General features: G+C 26.2%; 1 protein-coding gene across 3 annotated transcripts in view; it reads left to right on the plus strand.

Annotated features, from left to right (window-relative positions):
- Positions 1-667: 667 nt before the first annotated feature.
- Positions 668-18,948, plus strand: part of Pde1c (Phosphodiesterase 1c) — a 193,724-nt gene continuing 175,443 nt past the window's right edge. For 2 of the 3 annotated variants that reach the window (XM_065500769.1, XM_065500770.1), the window contains exon 1: positions 761-885. The gene's annotated coding sequence lies outside the window, so the exon portion shown is untranslated. Of the gene's footprint in view, positions 886-18,948 lie in introns of all 3 variants that reach the window. The other variant, XM_065500772.1, reaches the window with a different exon arrangement.

Raw genomic sequence — 18,948 nt, forward strand, 5'->3', positions numbered from 1 at the left:
TTTCATGTCCGTGTGTATTTGTGTGTGTTTGAATTTTTGTTGTCATTTTGTCTACATGTAGTTTTTACGCATTGCCAGCGATTTGGCAAACTCCGAAAATCCAGTTTATCCCAAGAAGGCAATATGTGCGGACGTTTTTAACGGTTACAAAAGTAAAAAACAAAACTAACGAAACACAAACGCCTTCAAACAACGTCGGTCACAAAGTTAAATTGCGCTGAGATTTTTTTTTGTTATTTTCCTCAGATTTAAATTGAAAATCGGTTCGGTTTTATTCATAATAAATGATGATTGAATGAATAATTATTATTAATGTTTTTCGATATTAGTTAATAAACTTACAAAAAAACGGGTTTAATCTATGACTAAATTTTAAAAAAAAGATTAAAATATGTAAATAATAATTTAGTAAACAAAATCCAATTGAATGCAAATGATAAACGATTATCATACAAATTATTTATAATAGATAGTGTTTGGAAAAGTAAATAAATTCGAAAAAAAAACTACAAAATAAACATTACCTATATGACAAGATAAAATAACAAAAGCAAATGTGTGAAACGAAATTTCTAAAAAAGATGTTTAGCAAAAATAAATCACATCTTTTCTAATCAGAAAAAGTTAAATAAAATGAATAAATAAAAACATACATAAATGTTAATTAATCACAAATTTCAAAATTAAACAAAAAAATAAATATAAAACTAGTTTGAAATAAATATGACAGTGAATAATAATAAACTAAATAAGAAAACTACAATAATTTAAATGGAAATAATATTATTAATGCGTCAAATTAAAACTAATAAACAAAAATAATTCCAAAAAATATATTTAAAGGTTTCAGTGCAGTTTTAATTTAAGAAAATGTATAAATTAAAAGTAAGCTAAATAAAGAAAAGTGTTAAAAATTACAATACAAAATTTGACATCAATTCATTTGTGTGTCAATTTTAAATAATTGAATAGAAACAAATTCACTACTAAAAAATGTAAACAAATCAAATAAATTGTTTGAAAAAAGTATAAAACAAATTGGTTTAGTTATATCATAATTGTGTAAGAAACATATCAAAATGCAGTGAAATCTACCACTATAATTCTTTCAAAAATTCTTCAATATTTTAGATTAGCTGTTTTTTAATAAGTGACAAGAACTATTTTTATTAATTTTCTCTTCTCTGTCTTATGCTGTTTGTTAACCACAGCATTTGTATAATTTTTTTCAGAACCGAATCTATTATTCAGCCCAATCTCCAACAAATCGAAACTTTTAAATTTTAATCGATGAATAGTTTTTAGCCTAACTTTTGAGCAGAGAGCCTATATCGACTTTCGACCTTTCCAAAGACGTCAACCACTTCATTCTAAATACTTTTTAACAGGTATTACAACATGTGCCCAAGTGTCGTCATGATAGAATATTACGGTTTCGTGTCTGGCCGCATATTCTGGGCGTTTTTCGGCCATTGCTCGCTTCAAACGAATCAGTTGCAGCAGCTCATAATAGATAGAACCCTTTTGCTCCCACCAAACACAGGGGATATTTATCCTTAACACTAGGGATATTTGGCTTTGCTGTTGATTCGGCTGGTTGGTCGGTCTTCACATACGATCTCTTACGCTTCTGGTTATTGTAATGGATCCATTTTTCATCGCAAGTAATGATTCGATTCAAAAATTACTTTCTTTTATAACGTTTAAGCATTATTTCGGACATGCAGAATCTTCTTTCAAGGTCTCCCGGCTTCAATTCGTATGGTACCCAATTTCCCTGCTTTGGGATGCATTTTGCTCCTCGCAAACGTTTTGAAAATGCTCCCAATGATTTAGCAAACTCTTGTTGAGTTTGATCTTGGAGTAATGCCTCCAATTCTTAGTCTTCGAACTTTGTTTTCTGGCCTGGGTGATCTTTGACATCCGTCTTCTGAACCCCACAAACCAGTGTGTACCAAGCAGTCCGACTCTCTATTTTTAAAATTACTCTCTCACATATACGGGTTCCTTGTGAATTCAACACCCTTGTGAGAGAATTAAACACATCAAAAGTCTCGAAATTTTAACTGTAAAATGTCGAATAAATATATTTTAATACACTTTTAAATTCACTAACATATGTTTAGAGTTAGGTACTGCTGTCAAAGTGTCGGACTACTTGTTATACTTTGCCACAAATTATCTCAATTTAATGAAATCGATGGAACACATTCACCATAAGCTTTGGTGAACAATCGGTATGTTTCAGCGGCACTTTTTTTCAAATTAAAGAAGTATTGCAAAACTTCCCGCATACGACGATTTGTTAGTACAAAATTCGACAGAGAGAATAAGTTAATAACAAGTAAGAGAGCTATATTCGGCTGTGCCGAATTTTATATACCCTTCACAAAAATATACTTTAAAATAAAAATTTTAAATATATTTAGGTAAACAAAATTTAATTTTTGTCCAGTTGTTTTTCGAAATTTTTTTTAAAATTGTTTTTCGAAATTTTTTTTTTAATTTTTAATAATTTTTTTTTAATTTGAAAAAAATTTTTTTTAGTTTTTAATTTTTTTTTTTTAATATTTAGTGAAAAAAAATTTTGGTGAAAAAAAAAATTCGGATTAAAATTTTTTTTTCCGATTTTGACCCATTGTAGGCCCAACTTACTATGGTCGTTGCACAGGTATTTGAAATATCTATCATTAGATATCCATATTGTCTATATTAATGATTTAGTAATCCAGATAAGGTTCAAAAATAGGTCAAAAATCGAGGTTGTCCTGGTTTTTTCCTTATATCTCAGCCATTTGTGGACCGATTTTCTCGATTTTAAATAGCAACCGAGCCGGAAGAATTTCGGAGATATTGATGTATCATTCGTGTATGTAAGTTATTTGGGGGCTTCAGAAAGTTGATTTCAACACACAGACGGACAGACGGACATGGCTATATCGACTCCGCTATCTATAACGATTCAGAACATATATGTATACTTTGTGGGGTCGCAAATGGAAAATGTAGAAATTACAAACGGAATGACAAACTTATATATACCCTCATCACTCATGGTGAAGGGTATAAAAACAATAAAACACAATATTTTTTATTTTCAGAAGAAAAAAAAAATTTGCAATTTTTATCTTAAAGTGTGCTTCAAAGGATATATAAGATTCGACATTAATTTCGTTATAAAATCATTGTTTCATTACATTAAAAACACTAATTAAAGATCTATCAATTTCTTTATATCTATACAAAAAGAATTTTTTATTTCAAGTTTCAGGAAATTTGAACAGGAAGGTTTTTTTTTGTAATTCGATTCAACAACCCCATTGATTTTTTTTACACTAATTTTGAATAATGACCCATCAAAAGGATCAATTTATTGAATAGAATTTTTATTATTGAAACATTTTACTGTATTTTGAAGAATGTTACAAAATTTAGTTTTAATTTTAGAAAAAAGTGAATATGTGAAAAACAGAAAAATAAAAATTAAACATAAATATAATTTAAAAAAATATTAAATACAAATATTAAGTAAAACAAAGCTTAAATATTTAATAAGATAACTAAAGTTTATTTTAAAATAAAATAAATTGACAAAAATTATAAACAAAAATAAAAACAAGTTAATTAATTAAACAAACAGAACTAAATATTAAAAAAAAAAAACATAAATTAATTTTTAAATATTAAATAATTTAACAAAAATAAATTCGTTAAAAAAAATTCCATTAAAAATATAATAAATTGTTTGAAATTTCAATAAAATGTGTCATTCATAAAATTAATCTTAATAAAACAGTGAAAAAAATGGTATCTGTTCCCCACAATATCAAATATGTATAATAAATAGTAAATATGTAATTATTTATCAAAAAAAAATTGCAAAGAAAAACGCATTAAATTTAATCAGCTTTTTTCGTTTTTATCATTTTTTGTTTTAATAACAAATCAAGAATTACACGCCTTGTTTTTCAAGTTTTATGGAATTTACAATTTGTGTTTTTTGTTTTGAAATTTAATTATCACTGAAGCATAATTATTTATTATTCAGATAATGTTAATTCAGTGGTATTTTAAAGAATTCAAGAAAATTCACACAATTTAAATTTACTAATAATGAGAAGAGACGTCAGTAGTTCCCAATATGTTAAATCCGATTAACAGTCAAGACTTTGTAGATTATGTCAATTAACATAAAGATTATATAAAGTGTGAAATCTCAATACTTTCATATATTTTTGGCTTGTAAAACTGTAAAAATATATCAGTTTTTTTGGAATAATTAACTTGAATTAAATTCATTGTATATTAAAGGTATTTAAATTTTCGAATTTGTTTAAATTCAATTGATTCAAAAAATTCACACATTTTACGAAATGACTTTTGCAGTTCTCTGTAGTTTAAAATCCAAGAAAATTACACATATTGTTAAAACTTTTGTAAAGTACAATACAAATAAAATAAAAAAAACTATAAATGACGTATTTATTTGAATGTCCATATTATTTAAATGATTGTTTTATTTTCATTATTTATTTATATTTTCTAATATAAACAACACAAATTGTTATTTATATGAGAATTTGTTGAATTTATAAAAATTGCTTTCACTTGATCAAAATACTAAAAGTAATAATTCTAATTTTGCAACAAAACCAACTTTGTTATGCCCTACTGCTTTTGTAAATTGGGAAAATTTTTCTGATAGGTCGAACTTGAATCGTATATTTAACCATTTTGTATAATTATTTGGTATTATTGAAAACTTTAGAACTTTGGAGATTAACATTTTCTAAAAAGCAAATTAGAGAAACATATAGGGGAAAATTCCTCTTAATATACTATGCAATTTAGGGTGCCCTTAATAAAGAAACATTTGATTTTTTCTAGTCTCACCCCCCAGTTTGGTGAATATTGGTAAAAAAAAAATCATCCAAAGTTTTGAGATGAAAATTTTGCTATTAAAACATTACTTTTTCAATTTAATTTGAAAGAGTAGAAAATTCTATATAATTTTTGTTCTAATGAGCTATAAATCACAAAACTGGGTTAAAAAATGTTAAAGTTATTAAAAATTCCCCAGACCATTAACGTGTCTCAGGCCACTTGAATAAGAAATGTAGGAGCAAAAATAACATATTTTGAGAAATATTAAAATGAAAGCTCACTTTTACTTAAAATATATCCATATTTACTTGTATATGAGTTTTTGTCTTCGTTGGAAATCGTTAATCTATTCACAGGTATGACCAAAAAAATTTAATTTTTTTAAAGGCAGTTTTTTGAAACTGGATTTTCAAATTTTTAAAAATTTTGTTAAACAAATTTCAGAATTGTTTTTATCATCTCATTGGGATTTATTCAGAATATACTAGGGAATAAAAACATGAAAAAATTATGACAATACCTCGTATAGTTTTTCCGTAACTTGTGATTTTCGAGAAAAACTAATTTGTTGGCCATATCTGTCACAGAATTCCATTCCGATCGAAAGTGGAATTAATTCCGTTTTTTGCTTCTTCAGAAAAAGTATAACAAAAATTTCTTTCGGAATAAAATCACTTTTAGTTTTCAAAGTGGAATTGATATTTCTTTGTAATTATTAGTTTTTCTAAAATTTTTAATCAGTTTTTGTTACAAAAACTTCACATTTGCTTTAATAAAATAAAACGCTGTTCAAATTCAAATCAGAAATACAGAATTATTAAATATTTTTGGAATTAATGAATTCTGAAAATCTGAAGAACCTAAAATGAAATCGATCGGAATTGTAACTACGGAATTGAAAACATTCCGAACAAAATGTGTAACAGGTCTGATAGTCTGAATGTTTTACTAAAATCGGAAAACGCTAACCCTTAAATCATGAAGGTCAAAGGTCAAATGTTTTAATATTTGGAATTTCTTATGGAAAGATAGCGAAATGTTATATATTTTTTTGGGCCGATTTTGATGAAACTTAAGAAAAATATAACATGAATTCTATTATTTATAATAACAGCACAAAAATAGAAATTAACTCTAAATGGTACTTGGGGTTAAAATTGCACTCAACTTTTAAATATTATTACATTATTAAAATTAGTTTAAATTTTAACATGATATCAAAATATAATGATCTAGATCTTAAATTGTCATTTAAATTTATAACTTTAACCTTTTAATGTAAATGTATGTAAATTCATTTACAATTAGAGGTTTTTTTCTTTATTGACAAAACCTTAATTCCACAATAATCAAAACTAAAAATTTTGATTTTAATGATAATAAAAATAAAAGTTTCTTGCTTTTATTTCCATTAAGGTTCTCTTAGAAAAGATAAATACTTTATTGTTTTGTAACTTATGTAGATTTTGGTCATATAAGAAATTAGTTCCTCAATCAATCAAAAAAAAATTCAGCTCAAAAAACTCAGTTCAATAAAAAGTTAGAATTGAAATATTCAACAAACCACTGCCCGTATCGTACCAGTCATGAATTAAAACAAAAACATTGATTTGTTTGTTTTTTTTTTGGCCTCCGCCAACTACAACTATAACAACAACAAAACAAATCAGTTTTATCATTATTTTCCCATTTATATCATTCAATATACTACGAGTATTTTTATAATTTTTATACGAATAAATATTTCTGGTGGATTGTTTTTTTTTTGTTTTTAGTTGGTCATAAAAGTTGTGTATTGTGTTGAGTGTTGTTTTTATTTTCAGTTTTAGTACTATTTCTAAGGGGGTGGCTAAATTATCTCACTAAAAGCGTGTTTAAACAATTTGATTTTTTATGACCAGCATTTTTTGCGATACGAGTATTAATAATAATGCAGCCATAAAAAAATATACTTGAAATCGTAGTAATCGGAAATGATCAGTTTTTTTTTCATTTATAATTTCTCCAGTACTTTAATAGAAAGAAATAATAAAAAAAATACAATAATTTTTTTAGTGTTGTTGTTATTGATAAGCTCTTGTTGTTTTTATAATTCTTGTTTGTTTTTTGTTTTTCGAATTTTTTATGTCATTTTGAATTGTTGTAGCTGGGAATATCTGTTTTTTATAAATGCGTTTTATACAGTGATTATGTTAATGCTTTTTCGTTTATTCATCCAAATAAATTGATTTTATTTTTTGGAGATTATTCGAGTTTTAGTTGGCGTTCTAGTTGTTTATTGTAGTATTTTTATTTCAATAATTGTAGTTAAACGAGATAAAGATATAATTATAGCAAATGCTTTAGTTACTGCTGAATTAGCTACTTTGGATTTTTTGAATTAAGCCAAAAATAAAACACTCGCAGTGATATTTATTCCATTGCTAAAAAAGGGTAAAAAACACTTGTAACGTTTTTAAAAAGACATACAATTTAATTTAAATGCTCTAATGAACCATAAGACAAACGAATAAGAAATATGGAAATTTAAAATGGTTTATTAAATTTATTCAGTTAAAATTGTTAGGACACTTTAGTGTTGGTTTAATTTACTCGCTAATTCCATGACTTTTGTAATGGCAAACAACGATAATTTGTCCTTTTAGCTTCCCTACATAAAAACTTTCATATTTTATTAATTTAAGTTAAAGATGAGAGGATCCATGTGAAAGCGGACAGCAGTCGGATTTAATATCTCCGATTTTAATGAAATTTGCCACATACATAATATATCCAATATGTTCCTCATATCAGTGTCTTTTTCAATGGAAACTCATTCCGATGTAAAACTATCGCGATTTGAAAATTGAAAAATTTATATACACATAATTGCACATAACAAAGTCCAACATAATTTTTGATTCCATTTTAAAAGCAAACATATTGTCTTTAAAATGGTGTGAATAAAATGTTTTAAAAGAGTTAAAAACTAAGGAAGGACATGGTGTGAGGACACTTAAACTCTCTACTATATTCGTGCAAAAAATGTTCGATGGAGACTCGATTTGATCAGGAGTTATAAAGAAAACCGTTATTAAAAGTACGTTTTTTCATATAAATTCATATAAAAATTTAAGCACATGTGTTTTACTATATAAATTTAAATTGATTCAAATGTCTTCTCTTTTTTTTTTTGCTTTTTGAAATGAAATGGGTATCCGATGAAAAAGTCATTGATTTGAGAAACCCTTTGGAACGGTAATATGTGTGGTAAATTTCATTAAAATCGATGATAAGAAATAGCAGTTTTCTGTCCGTTTTGATATGTTAGTCGCAACTGACCAGTCAGAAATTTCAAATTTGATTCACTATTATTATATTTATAAAATTAAATTACACTTAAATTAGCAGCATTTAAATACAAGCGCCATAAATCTTTTTTTATTTTATTTTACTATTCAATTGTAGTGACTACAATTCGTGCCGGGAACATATTTAAAAAGCGATAAATCTAAGCTAAATATTTACAAAAAATTACAACAGTAAAAATAAATAAATTAAGAAGAAAAACATTTGTATACAAACAAATTAAAAATGTTATTTGTAAAACTAAAATCAATATGTAAGATGACATAAATTGCATTTATTAAAACGGGTGTTTAAATATTTATGGGGAATGCACGATTATTCTCTTACATAGCTGTAAATTGTGAATATTTTTATTCAAAATATTTCCAAAAACTTAATTATTTTTGAATTTTAGTTATATATGAAAAAATAAATTTATATTGAAATCATTCTATATTATTCAAAATAGGATACTAATTAAAATATATCTATTTAGAATATAAATCATTAAATATTATTTGATTTCATTAGAATACGATATTAAATTAATTATACTTAAAAGTTTTGAATAAAAATTTATAAAATTATAATAATATTATTAGTATTTTAGTAACAATAAGTTGTATTTTATTTGTTATGTAATGAATAGATTTTAAAATATTCTAATCAATATGATATCATATAATTATTTTCAAATTGTATTTTTATAGTAAAAATTAAATATTAATTTAGTTTATTCAACTAGATATGAATAAAATATTATTTTACTTATTCGAAAATTTGTTGATAGATTTTATTCAAAGCAATTTTCTTTGAATAAATTTATTTCTCCAAAAAAAGAAAAATATTTAAATAATCAACCAAAAATGTTGGAATACTTTTTTATTCATAGAAATTTTCTTTGAATAATTTTATTTGTGAAAATAAAGTCAAATTTTTTAAAAATTTTATAAAAAAATATTTTTGTTTGTGAAAATGAGCTCGGACGATAAAGATTTTTCTTCCGAGGATTATGAAAAAGATCCTTAGTTTGCTATAAATAAACAAAAGCAATGCTCAAAAATAATTCAACGATATTTTGAACGTCTAATTTCGCTTGCAGGGTTATTAAATAGCCCTAGGAGGAATGCCATGTAAGACGATCATTTTGAACAACTAGTTACTTTAAAAGCAGTTTTTAAAAATAATTCATGAATTTTGTTCTTCACAATTGAAATTAATAATAAACCTCCAATTGAAACCATTAATCTGTGTCCATATTCTAGAGATAATCAATGATTTTTTTAAGTAGAAATTTATAACCGATTATGGCCAATAGGCTAGGTTGTTGAAAATAAATAATAATAATAAAAAAAAACTAGGGTTCCAATTTCCCGGAATTTTTCCATTCCCAAACTAAGAAAAAACAAGTTAAATCTGAAAAAAATTTGTAATTCGTTTCGAAAATAACTTTTTCAACTCAGAATGCAATCAGAAGACATTTTACATCAGTATTATTGTGAAATAAAAATATCCTTTAACATTTATTAGAATTATTTCTATTCAGTAATTTTTGGAAAAATTAATTTATTTGTTTCAAATTTGTGAGAAATAAAAATATTTCTAAAGTTTTATTAGAATTATTTCTATTCAATCATTTTTTGTTTGAATAATTTTATTTTTTTGTGTTTTGTTTGAATAAATATTCCAAAGAAATTAGTTGATTTTATTTGTATCTAAATGAAATAAATTTAAATTTTATTCAACTTTGTTTTATTTGAATATATAAAATTTTACTATTTTCTAAAAAAATATCAATATAATTTAATTAAACTACTATAAAATGATTTTATTTATAATTTATTTGGTTTTAAAAGATATAAATATGCATAAATTTAATTGTAAATATTATTAATAAATTAGACAAATACTATATTTAACTAATAAATAATTTGGAAAATAAATATTTGTAATTGGAAACAAAAACTAAAATAATATAAAAAATATTTATATTTTGTATTTTATTCACAAGTAACAGCTATGTTCTCTTATAACAATGGAAAGGTGATCAGAAGTGTTAGGATAGACTCAAATTGTTCAAATATTTCACGAAATGAGAGTCAAACAAAAGTTTATTTGATTTTGATTGATACCTTTGCACTTTAGCCGGTTCTATATTAATGTTTGTTTAAATTAATTTTTTTTTTATTAAATAAATATTTTTTAAAATTTATTTAATTTTTGTTTTGTAAAATGCAAAATAACGTATCATCAGTTTTCATATGTTTAAGGGAGAATCAACGATATAAAATGGAAACTACTTGAGACATTGAAAAAAAAATATGTATTAAAATCTGGCTTAACATGAAAATATAAATATAATTTAGATAAAAACAATCTGTTATTTCAAGAACATTTTATGCATTTTGAATTGTAACGTATCATCAAACTCAATCTGTTTGAAAATATAAAAATTTAAATAAAAACAATTATAGGATTTTTTATATTAAAACAACTAGGATACTACGAAAAATAAGAACATAAACTATTTATTAATTAATTTCTCAAAAGGTATATTATCGTAAAAGTAATAGCAGTCTGCTGGAAGCAAAGATTTTATGTTCTAATCTAGTTTGGTATTCTTTTCGTTGTTTGGTATTTTTTAGATTTTCAGCTTGCAAGATTTGTTAACTTTCCGGACCCAATTGAGTCTATGTAGTTCAGTGTAGCTTGGCCAACTTCTTACTACAGTTTTCGAACTCCTAAGGGTTGACAAAAATATGTTAAATGTATGCCAAACTCTCTACTATGACTTTTTGGCATCAATTGATTTTTTAGCACTCTTTTGGTATTTCATTCCATAATATACCAAATCCATAAGAATTTAAAACAAATTATTTGTTTTTTCTACAATATTTTACACTATAAAAGTTTTCCTCAACTATTCGTTAAGTATTTTGAAATTGAATTCTTAGAAATTGAATCTTGTAAACTGTCAATCAAATAAAAGTTTATCGATTGAGTTTTAGTTGGGCCTGAAAAATAAATTAAAAGCTATACAGCAGATACAGAAAAAATATAGATAATTAAACATAATATTTACTGAATAAATGAACAGCAAATATTTATTTGATGTCGTAGTTGCTGATTTTATTTTAAAAATTCCCGACAAACATAACACGTGTGTAGAGTATCAACCGGCATTTTTGTAAACTCCACCGGTTTAGATTTCCTTTAACTATTCGTTTTTATTTTTTAAGAATTTCAACCGGTTTCAACGAAATGCATTTTCTAAAGCTTATTTTAAAAATATTTATTTGTTTTGTAGAAAATTGTAGCATTTGAAAATTTGCATTTTTCTTATGAAACTTACTTTCACATTTATATATGAAATAGTCTTTTTATTAACAAATATCTATGAAAATAAATTTAAGAAGACCTTTTTAATATTGAATATATCTATCTATATATATAAAAATGAAATGGTCCATGTATGTAATGTCATCACGTGAGAACGACTGGAGCGATTTGGTTGATTTTTTTTATTCGATTCGAAATTTTCAGGAGTTGGTTTGTAAAGAAAAAAATTCCGGGTAAAACTCAGAAATTCTTTTTTTTGTGAGTCCAGTCAACTGTAATAAAAAAGCACCATAAAGTATGCAGTACAAATTTAGATATTTTATTTGCAAATAAATAAGAACAGGCTGGTGTGCGTGGGTTGGTGAAACTTGAAGAACTAACATTAGTAAATGCTACCGGGCGAAGCCGGGGCGATCAACTAGTATTGAATAAAAATTGTAAACCGTTTTTTAGAATGACAAACCCCTTAACCGGGTTTTTAAAAAATTTAGTTTTTCGGTGAAGCCAGAAAATAAATTTAAGAAGACCTTTTTCATATTGAATAAAATTTGTATACCGTTTTTTTAAAATGACAGTTAGAGTATTTAAAAAACCGGTTTTTTAGATACTCTAACTGTCTAAAATGCAATTACAGAATAATGTTTTGAAATGACTAGACAATGCGAAATTGTGTTGAATGAAAAATTCGTAGTATCCGGATACCGTCATATGTAAGATTCCAAATACGTGGGTCGAATATAAAAAGTTTCTCAAAAATTTTCCTTGTCTCATACGATATTTCCAATTAAATAACGGACAAACAACAACTAAAAATGCTCTTCAAATAGTTGCAAGTTTAAGTGAGTTGAGAAAATTTAAACTCAAATCTTAAAAAAATATTTTTTTTATAAAAATAAACATTAAAAAATTACATGATTTATAGAAACAATGTGGTAAATTGCAATATTAACTTACATGATTACCACGATACGCCCAGACAGAAAATAATTCATTATTTTTAAAGTAAATAACTACAAAATTAACCTACAAAAATTACATTAAAGAGCGATTAATTTGTATATGTCCTCTTGTAAATATAGAGCTACAAATAACAAGAAGAAAAAATTATCAAAAACAGAAGACACCAGCAGTAATACATACATATTAAGTATAATTAACGCCAAAAGGCATCGTTAACATTATTTACACGCAGTTTTTTTGTTGCCAGAGTCTTTCGTCGTTTTTCAATTTTATATTAAGGAAAACAACAATGATTTTAAAAGTATACGCAAGTACGTAAATGAAAGAGCGAGTGCTCTAAATGCAAGGGAAACAAACACAGATTGGCATTCAATAAACATGATCATGATACAAAGACCAGACATAAATCCGCCTCAAAGGGCACTTGAACTAAAAAGCAAATATCCAACCAACCAACCAACCAACCATCCTATTCAAACCATCATTGATGTAATAAATACATGACATTATTATGTTGGATCTCGCTTGAACATAGAGACATGGAGCGGTTGACGATGTTAAAGCCCATGGGTGATGATGATGATGACAATGATGTAGTGGAAAAACAAGTTTTCAATGTTTTGTTACTTTTTTCTTCTTTTTTTTGGCAAATATCTTACATTACAAACTCATTTATATGATGCCGACGTCAGCGATGATGACGATGATGATGACAAAAAGCAAAAACAAATCAGGTGAAGTTAAAACTGAAACTTGAAAATTTGGTGTTTGTAGGGTTTAAATTTTGCAAAAACATGTGAGAAAACGAGTACAAGTTCTTGATTATTTTTGGTTTTTTGTTGTTGTTGTTGCACAATTGTGTGTACACTATAATGTCAAATAGTTGTTGGCCCACATTTTAGCGTGACTTTGTTAGAAAATATTTGTGTGATTTCAGAAATTCAAGTACCTGATAAAAACTGTTATTTGCAAGATGAACAAAAATCTTAGAATACATTTAAGACATATTATTAGTAATAAAATGTCTTTGATTAAGTGATTCTTATCTTTAAATTCAAATTAAACAAAGTATGTGTGAGATAACATCCAAATATTTTATTCGTTTGAAAGTCCTATAGTTGACATTATGTGAAAGTATCCGCCACGACTTTGCTGTGTGGTGCGCATCCGAAATGTCAAATTTTCGATGTCTCGCATAGTCCTGCCACTTAAGAAAACCCCCCATGAAAAAGTCGAATGGGGTCAAATCTCACAATCTGGATGGCCAGTTTACCATGTGAGATGGCCATGCCCCAAATCGCTCATGCAGAATGTCTAATGTGTCATGAGCTGTGTAGCACGTTGCGCTGTCCTGTTGAAACCACATGTCGTTGATGTCCATATCATCCAAATCAGGTTAAAAAAAAGTTGGTGAGCATCAAAATATAGCGCTAGCCGCTGAAGGTGATTGTCTGGTCAACGTCGTTCTCAAGAAAATATTGACCGATGATTCCGCCACACCAAACAGTTATTTTTCGAAATGCATTTGAAGCTATTGTATCTTATTTCAATTGGTTTCGTCCCAAATTCGACAATTTTGTTTGCTGAAGTACACTCTAATAAATTTTCATGTAAATTTACTCCATTTATAGTAGGTAACTTTTCTCCTACTATAATTAGGGTAAAAATACATGTTGTGTGTAAATTCAATTATCTACACACATTGTATGTAAAAAAATATACAAACAAATGTGTAAAATTACTTATTTATGTGTTTAAAAAATGTTTAGCAACATATCAATTTCATATAAATTTAAATATTTTGTGTCTATAAAAACATAGATAGTGTGTAAAATTACACGCAAAATTTGTAAATATACATTCAAAATGTATTCCACATTCTACTCTAAAGATACTCGCAAAAAAACTAGAAATATTTATTTTATTATATTATACGATATTTTATTACTCGTAACAATACAGTGAAGACATTGTTTTTAGGGAATCTAAATTCAGCGAATTTGGTCGTAATTTTTGAGTTTGATCGTTTTTGTATAAAGCATGGTAGGTATATATTGAGGTAATAAGGTGGACATGGTGGACATATGAACAACAAGGACGATAGAATTCTAATAAAGATTTTGATAATTTCATTCTGTCATCCATATTGTTATAACCTCTTACAAATCTTGATTACATACCAGCTACTTCAAATAACATTCCACCCACAATTGAATCATAAAAACGACCCGAGTAACACTCCGCCAAATATCGGCAACTCAGCGACAGCTGTATCAACCGGAAGTTTTTACTCCATGGAAGAACTTACGATGACAGCAGACCTGTTACAAAAATATCAAATAAAGTGTGATGATTTGATTTACATTTTGATCATTTGGCAGTCTCAACTTACAATAAAATTTTAATTATTTTGAACAGTCTCCCTTATAGAAATTGAGTTAGCTGTAATAAAGATTATCCTATCACGCTAAATCGTGACAAAGAACTGATTATTTTCAGGTTACTTACATTTAGTTATATGATTTTTCCCACAATTTATATTAATCTTTTCATATTTTATTTAGAAAAAATGTTTTACGAATGCTTTTTATTATTTTTTAAATACAATTTTGACAATTTGTATATTACACTTTCAAAGTAAGATTACACATTTTGTGTGTAAAAATTCTTATTTAGGTACAATATATGTAATTTTAAACATAAAATGCCTATTATATTATAAACATGTTGAAGAACATTCAAAATACTACGTTTTGTATGTATTTTTGTATATAAAAGTATGTAATTAACTTTATCAAACATATTGTGCTTAAATTTACACACTTACTGCAATTTTACATGAAAACTTACTAACTTTATAGTAGTAAATTTACATGCATTTTTTAGAGTGTACCCATTCATCCTGAAATGTTTCAATTTCATTTCCATTCCACAATTTTATAATTTTCTCGTGTTGTTAAACGTTATATCTGTTAACAGTTATTTAGCAAAACAAACTGAATAAATGACAGCCAATTTGACAGATGCAGCTTCAACAATATGGTCGCTATCAACTGTCAAAGTTCGGATGTCCCTACTGGACGACCCTTTACAATTTAGTTATTTAAGATTCTGAATAAGAATCTATAAATTTTCATGTATATAAATTACTTAGATACAAATCGTATGAAATGATTAGCTGTTTGCATAGCACACCTAAAATTCGGCTTTACTTTTAATTTTATAAACAAGACCGACAAGTTTTTTTAATTTTTTTGGACTTATCTCAAAATATTCACTGTAATAGTGATAAATAACTGAAATGTTAAGCAGTAGCAGCGGTTTAAAATGTTAAAGATAAATGAAATCTGTTTCCTTTTATGATATAATCGACCCACTAAAAGGTATTTATCATTAAATTTTAATTAAAATTTAATGAATTTATAAACAATTTTGTGACTTGTTAAAACGATCATGGATCATGTCTTAAATGTAGGTCAGCAAAGTAATTATAAAAGTTGTCTCAAAAGTTTTTAAAATCTTTTTGCGATTCTGTGTGTTTCTTTGTTAATAAGTAATTGTTGTGCAGTTGAAAGGAAGGACCACACAGACGAATTTACTAAATGTATTTTTGTCCATTAAAAAAAATTAAATAAAACGATATTAAGGCATTAACTGCCAAACCAAAATGAGCAAAAACACAAACAAACAATCAAAAAAGTATCTGTAAAATATTTATGTCTGTACATACTCATGCTTGTTTAATGTACGTGCTTATAATTTGCAATAGCCAACACTTTAAACCGACTCACTCTTAAACACAGACACACACACACTCAATCACTCACTTACTCACTCACTAATAGGCATAACAAAAGTACAAAAAACAATTACATATAAAATTAATAAAAAAAAAACATATAACATTATCTTTTTTTTAATTTTACAAGCTGACAAATAGTTTAAGCAACGCAAACACAAAAAAAAACTATTAAATAATAAAATCAGTCTGCCACAAATTGTTGCAGTACGCGGATTTTTCAGCCATATATATTAACAACGACATCATCTCATTTTCCATAACATGGACTACTGTAAATGACGTTTATGTTTTAAGTGCAATGATACCAGTCTATCTCTCTGGCTGACGGTGTATACATGTTCCATGTAGGGATTTCAATTAATCACATTACTTTATAATCGCGATTACGATAAAAAAAAGCTCCGTTAATAGCGATTAATCGCTGTTATAATTTTCACATTTTAATTAAAAACAAGTAAGAGAGCTATATTCGGCTATACCCTTCACCAAATTATACTTAAAAATACAAATATAAAATTTAAAAAAAAAATTTGTTCGTTTTTTAATTTTTTCCAAATTTATTTTAATTTTAAAAAAAAATAAAAAAAATTTAAATTTTTATTAAGCGAAAAAAAATTTTCCCGATTTTGATCCATTGTAGGTCCAACTTACTATAGCCTTATATACATCGTTGCAATGGACTTTGAAATATTTATCATTAGATATCCATATTGTCTATATTAACCTTCGCTTTACCAAAGGTTTTTTATGTACGTGGTTTACCAATACCCACCCGGGTGATACTGCACTTCTATACATATATCCGATGAACAAAATTTTAAAAAATATAAAAAACCTTATAAAAAGTTTAAAATGTTTTTATTAATTATATAGAACTCTAAAATTTGTTCATTGAGTCTAAATTTTATTTAAATCGAAACAAAACGAAAAAAATTATTAAGCTAACAAAAACCGAGTGGTCACCCGGGTGGATATTGGTAAAGCGAAGGTTAATGACTTAATTCATATATAGATACAAAATAGACCAAACATTTAAGTTGTCCCGGTTTTTTCCTTATATCTCTGCCATTTGTGGGCCGATTTTCTCGATTATAAGAAAATAAATATTTTCTAATGTCCAATGACCAATTTTTTCAGTATAATTATATCATACAAATTCAATAAAAATTGTACTTCTGGAATTCGAAAAAAAAAAATCGAAAGAAAACTTTTTCAAATCAGAATGTGTATAAGACTTATTGTCATTATTTTATTTAAATATTAATATCTAACAACTCGATATTAATATCTAAATAAAATAATGACAATAAAATTTCAATTTGTATTAAAATTAAATAAAAATTTTGAAAATAAATGTTTTTAGTTTACATACCAGAAAATATTTGAAATTTGTATTTTAAAGTATAATTTGGTGAAGGGTATAAAGATTCGTCACAGCCAAATATACCCTTCACCATGAGTGACAAAGGAATATATAAGTTTGTCATTCCGTTTGTAATTTCTACATTTTTCATTTGCGACCCCACAAAGGCTGGGTCGATTTGTATGGACGATCAAGAAGTAAAAAAACGTATAGCAGAAACGCAATCTACGGAAAATTCTAAGAAATTATCCCCAAGAAACCATAGGTCTAAAATCAAATCCTATCTTGCGCATTTCGTCTATTAAAAACTATTAAAAAAAATAAATACTGAAATATCATTGGATAAAAGACGAAATGCGCAAGATAGGATTTGATTTTAGACCTATGGTTTCTTGAAGAAACTTTCTTAGTCAACTTTTCGTAGCCCCCAAATAACTTACATGCATGATTCATACATCAATATATCGGGAATTCTTCCGGCTATTGCTATTTAAAATCGACAAAATCGGCTCATAAATGGCTAAAATATAAGGAAAAAACCGGGACAACCTCGATTTTTGGCTACTTTGTATCTATATCTGAATTATAAAGACATTAATATAGACAATATGAATATCTAATGATAGATATTTCAAATTCCATTGCAACGGTATGTATAAGGCTATAATAAGTCGGACCAAAATCGGGAAAATATTTTTTAACCCGATTTTTTTTTCTCATCAAAACAATATTTTGTAAAAATTGTTTTTCCAAAAAAAAAAAAAATTAAATAAAACAAGTAAGAGTGCTATATTCGGCTGTGCCGAATCTTATATACCCTTCACCAAATTATACTTCAAAATTTTAAATATTTTTAGGTAAACAAAATTTAATTTTTTTTCCAGTTGTTTTTTGAATTTTTTGGAAAAAATTTTTTTTCGATTATTTTAAATTTTTTTTTTAAATTTTAAATTTTTTTTTTGTTTTTTCAATTTTTTTTTTTTTTTAAAAAAATTCGGGTTCAAAATTTTTTTTCCCGATTTTGACCCATTGTAGGTCCAACTTACTATGGTCTTATATGGTCGTTGCAAATGTCTTTGAAATATCTATCATTAGATATCCATATTGTCTATATTAATGTTTTAGTAATCCAGATATAGGTAAAAAAATAGGTCAAAAATCGAGGTTGTCTTGGTTTTTTCCTCATATCTCAGCCATTTGTGGACCGATTTTGCTGATTTTAAATAGCAAAATTCTCGAAAGCATGTCTGACAGAATTATTGAAGATTTGGAT

The sequence above is a fragment of the Calliphora vicina genome, chromosome 2 (genome assembly GCF_958450345.1).
Source record: "Calliphora vicina chromosome 2, idCalVici1.1, whole genome shotgun sequence".
NCBI lineage: Eukaryota > Metazoa > Arthropoda > Insecta > Diptera > Calliphoridae > Calliphora > Calliphora vicina.